Source organism: Macrotis lagotis, chromosome 2, assembly GCF_037893015.1.
Source record: "Macrotis lagotis isolate mMagLag1 chromosome 2, bilby.v1.9.chrom.fasta, whole genome shotgun sequence".
In the NCBI taxonomy this organism is placed as follows: domain Eukaryota; kingdom Metazoa; phylum Chordata; class Mammalia; order Peramelemorphia; family Peramelidae; genus Macrotis; species Macrotis lagotis.
This window is the reverse complement of record NC_133659.1, coordinates 173,849,807-173,854,924: the sequence shown is the minus strand read 5'-3', so window position 1 is coordinate 173,854,924 and position 5,118 is coordinate 173,849,807. Positions and strand designations below refer to the sequence as shown.

At 38.8% G+C, this 5,118-nt stretch overlaps 1 pseudogene; it reads right to left on the bottom strand.

The window, feature by feature from the left end:
• Nucleotides 1-3,143: 3,143 nt before the first annotated feature.
• On the bottom strand, nt 3,144-4,702 carry LOC141511292 (non-histone chromosomal protein HMG-17-like; annotated as a pseudogene).
• Between the last annotated feature and the right edge of the window lie 416 nt (nt 4,703-5,118).

Here is a 5,118-nt window from a genome sequence, read left to right as displayed (position 1 = left end):
GTTTTAATCCTCTGTCAAAATATACTCCTTTTATCTGAACTGACAGAAGTATTATTCTCAAAGACAGATTGATTGATTGTTTGATTGAATGATAAGCAGCATTGCCTCAAAGTCACTAGCACCCTCTCCTCTTCTGTCTCATTAGAATTATACTTCTCAAGAGTCATAAATTAGATCAAATTATAGTCATTTTATACTTTATCCCCTTTTCAAGTACCCTCTATGAACACACAATCCTTATGAGTCAAAGTATCACACAAAGCCAAATAATTTCATGAACCATTTGTACCACCCTCCCCCCAAGCATACTACTCCAATTGTAACCAAAACAGCAAGCAAAGCATATTTCTGCATGATGTTTCCATGTCCAGTCCCTCTAAGTATATCTCTCCCTTTTGTCTCTGTAGCACTCCAATTATAGCCCTACAGCCCTTCTCAACCAAAGAATCAAGTACACTCTCTCCCACTATCCCATTTAACACCCCCAACCATGGTACTAAAACCTTCCGTTATGGATTAAGATAAAATCACTTCCTAATCACTTTATTTCCAACCCTTTTAAGTACTTCCCACCCTTTGCCTCTATGGTACTACAAACTTCTAAGTATCTAGTAATGTAAAGTCATTTCTGATTTAATTATATAGAGAGCCTCTAAGTACTGTAAGTACTGGACACCCTGAAGACTCTCTTTAAGAACTTTAGCATTAATTGTAAGACATAGAAGATATTGGCACTGGACCACTTAGCAAAGGGTGCCTTCATCAGAGAAAGTGCTGAGTTCTATGAGCAAGGCAGAATTAAAATAGTTCAAAGGAAGCATGAGATATATATTTAGAGTAAACATCCCATTTGTTTACCTAGACTATTTGTGCCCAATCTATGACAGAGCATTCTGAGCTTGTATTAGTCTGATCAGCCATGCTCAGTCACAATATAATTTGTCGCAAATATAGTGATATCATTTTGGTCTTCTTCAATAGCGAAGGATAAGAGTCAGCCATACCCATATTCTTTAAGTACAATCTCTTCAACTATGTTCAATACTTTAACTATCCTAAGAGAAATACAATTCTCAAGAGTTACAAGGGCTATCTTCCCTTGTAGGGTTGTGTACAATTTAATGTTCTTGACTATCATTTGGTTTTTTCCCCCCCTTTCCATTTACCTTTTTTATGCATTCCTTGAGTCTTTTATTTGAAGTTCAAATTCTCTATTCAATTCTGATCTTTTTAGCAGGAAATTTTGGAAGCCCTCTATTTCATTGAATATCCATCTTTTCCCCTGACAGAATATGCTGAAGTTTACAGGGCAATAAATTCTTGATTATAATTCAAGGTCCTTTTCCCTCCAAAATATCATATTCCAGATCTTCTGATCCTTTAATGTTGAAGCTGATAAGTCCTAAGAAATTCTGATGGTATTTCCTTTGTATTTAAATTACTTCTTTTTGACTGCTTGCAGTATTTTCTCCTTTATTTGAGAATTTGGAATTTGGCTATTACAGTTCTTGGAGTTTTTTATCCTAGAGTCTCTTTCTGGAGATGTTATATGTATTCTTTTAAGGGTTTTTTTGTCTTCTTCTGAGGGCAGTAGGTGGCACAGGGAATGGAGCACTGCCCCTGGAGTAAGGAGGATAGGAGTTCCAGTCCAGCCTCAGACACTTGACTCTAACTACCTGTATGACCTTGGGCAAGTCACTTATCCCTTACTGCTTCTCATCCAGGGCCATCTCCAGTCCTGTTTCATATCTGGGCACTGGATCCAGATGGCTCTGGAGAAGAAAGTGAGTCTAGTGACAGCACAGTCCCCCTCATTCAAATTTATTTCATGTGCTTGTCATGGCATCCCTTCCCTGAAGTCATGATCTTCTTCAAGAATGAAGGACAAAGATTATTATTATTTAATCTTCTTGAACCAGGTTGTTTGCTTTATCTTTTTGATCTAGGTTGTTTGCTTTTTCTAAAAGGTACTTTATGTTTTCTTAATTTTTTTCAGCCTTTTGACTTTGATGGATTCTTGGTGTCTCACAAATTTATTAGTTTCTATTTCTCTAATTCTAATTTTTAGGGTTTTATTTTCTTTAGTTAGCTTTTGTGTTTCCTTTTCCAGTTTGTTGATTTTATTTTTTGAAGTTACCTTCTTTTTTCCATTGGTTATTTTCACTTTTAAAAGGAGTTGATTTCTTTGGTCAATTTTCTTTTTCCCATTTTTCTTCTTCCTCATTTCTTTGATTTTTAAATTCTTTTTTAAACTCTTCTATGAGGTATTGGACTTGAGTTCAATTCAAAGACTCTTTTGAGACTTCCCATGTAGGTAATTTGTCACTGCTTTCTTCTTCGGAGATGGCATTTTTATCATCTCTATCTGCACAGTAGCTTTCTATGGTTAGCACTTTTTTTTCTTAAGAACAATCCAAGCCAGCTTTATTAAAGATACTTTTCATAAACAATCATGGTAATTCAGGCAGGACATGGGCTATGATCTGCAATGGCATGCAACAACTTTCAAACACCTCTCCTCCGTGGACTACCAAAACATAAAGTCACTATAAAACCCAATGAAGAGTCTTTATTTTATCCTTTAAAGAGGGAAAGTTTAGAGTGAGGGTAGACACTTTCACATTGAGCCTATGTTGTTTAACAACTTTTCACGAGCCTACCCTGACTTTGAGGAAATGAAAACTGCAGAATTCTTAATTGGAAAAGATCCCCAATATGAAAGGAACTGCGGCTCTTTTGGGGAGGCCTCCTCTGGGCCATAATTCAAGTCCAGATTACCTGAAAGACTGGTATCAAACACAATTAATTTTGGGGTAGGAAAAGGAGAGAAAAAGGGGCAGATCCTGATAGGCCCCTAGGTTTAGAGGAGTCAAGTTGATGCTTATGGCAGACAGGGAAGAAGTACAAATTTTTGAAGTTATCCATTGAGGGTATCAATGATCTTATCTATGCATCTGGGGTATGTGTGAACCTCCTCTTGGTATTCAAGAGAAGTCCTCTCAGAAACTAGGAGGGGAAAAACACCCCACCTATTTCAACCCAGCTTCTGAGACATCCTATCTGTAACATCTGCCCCATCCCCTCAAAACAACAACAAAGCGTTCTGTGTGCTAACACATAGCTTAAAAAAAAGTAAAACAAAATTCTGCATTTTTATAAAACTTGATAAAAAATAGTATTTCAAACTGTACAGTCACCAGAAGTACACAGTTATCAAAAATTCACACAATTCACTTGGCATCTCCAGCACCTTCAGCTTTCTGTGCCTGGTCTGTTTTGGCATCTCCATTCTCTGCAGGGTTGTTCCCATCCTTTCCCTTTGGGTAACTTCTCTCCCTTCTTTGCAGGTGCCTTTTTGGGTTTGGGCTCTGGCTTTGGAGGAGCAGGTTTGGCGGACAATCGTGCAGATCTCCTCTGTTCGTCCTTAACCTTGGTCTTGTCTCCCTTGGCATCTCCTTCGCTTAGGCATGGTGGTGGCGGTGGAGTCTGGGCGTGGGCTGCAGCGGTGGTGGCGGCCTGTCCGGGGGTCGCTCCTGTCTCCTCTTCCTCCCGTTAGCACTCTTTTAGGTTGGTGGTCTGACAAATGAAGGTTGCATTAATCTCTCTGTCCAAATCGGTTCCTCAAAGACTGTCTTCCTTGTACATTACTGTGTGATCTCTTGTTGTCTCTTCCTGGCAGGACAAGTCTTCCAGCATCCCAATCATTCATTGTCTTCCTGAGTTTGTAATAGCTAGGAGTCTTAATTTCTTACTAAATGCCTAAGGGAGAATGCATTCTTTCCTGGATTAAAGTATAAGGAGGGCAAGACAAATATTACTTTCTAAATCACTTAGAGATACCATTCCATTTCCCACAATAGCTAATAAATCAACCTTTGACCAGAAATATAGTTTTATACCTTGCCAAGGGTCACTCAGAATTATCTAATGCAGTGTCCCTCAAACTATGATGTAATGGAATTTCTGATCAATTAATCAAGAAGTTTTTGTTAAACATCAACTATGGGCTATAAAATCAAAGAATGAAAAAAGTTCCCACTGTCAAGGACTCACCTGTGTTAAGGAGTTTGACTTAAATCAATAATTATAAAACAGAGAAAAAAATCAGAACTTAAGGTTTTTGTTTGGATTTTCCATAACCACAACATCTCAATTAAGTTTATCTATTTTTTTTTTGGTTTTTGCAAGGCAGTGGGGTTTAAGTTACTTGCCCAAGGTCACAGAGTTAGGCAATTATTAAGTGTCCGAGATCACAGATTTGAACTCAGGTCCTCCTGACTCCAGGGCTGGTGCTCTGTCCACTGCTCCACCTAGCTGCCCCTTAGTTAGTTTATTAAATGACATACAACAGTATCTTCAAGGGGCCTTTTTTTCCTCTTCCTCTTCCTCTTCCTCCTCTTTTCCTCCTCTTTTCTTTCTTCTTCTCTTTGACTTTCTTCTTCTTTTCCTTCTTTCCTTAGAAAATAGAAAAAGGGAGACCAGTTTAAAAAGTGGCAAGCCTGTCATAATGGCATCTAGACTATGGAGATGACAATGGGAATGGAATGAAAGAAGAAGATGCAAAAGATGTGATGGAAGAATAAATAGAGCTTGGTAACTAGATGAAAGTGAAGGAGAGAGAAGAAACACACAAACCAGTCAGCTGCCTGCTGACCATATTGAGCTCCAGATTAGCTGTCAAAGACCTGCCTCTTCTGCTCATTTTTCTTTCCTGGATATAAGCAGCCCTGAGATGGGCATTTTCATCCTTAAAGGTAGATACATGAGTTTGAGAAGTCAAAGGGTCCTGGGCTCCTCAGTTAATGCCAGTTGTATGATATGATATAAACCCTACATCTTCTAGAGCTCTACTCAGAGATTGTTCATTCTTGAAGAGAACTGAGACATCAGGAAGGCAATGCCATGGCTTGCAAGTGAATTGAATTTAAGGGAGGGAAGGTTGTGCAAAGTCGCCAGTCTCATTTTCCTCTGGGGTCACATGGGTCCAGTGGAAAGATATAGATCAGGATGACAGGAGATGACCCCCCCTCATAGAAGAAATCCTTCTGCTATGTCCTGACTAATCGCCAAAAGAGAGGACCCTTGAAGGAGTTGTTGGCCCTTGTGGAAACAAAATGA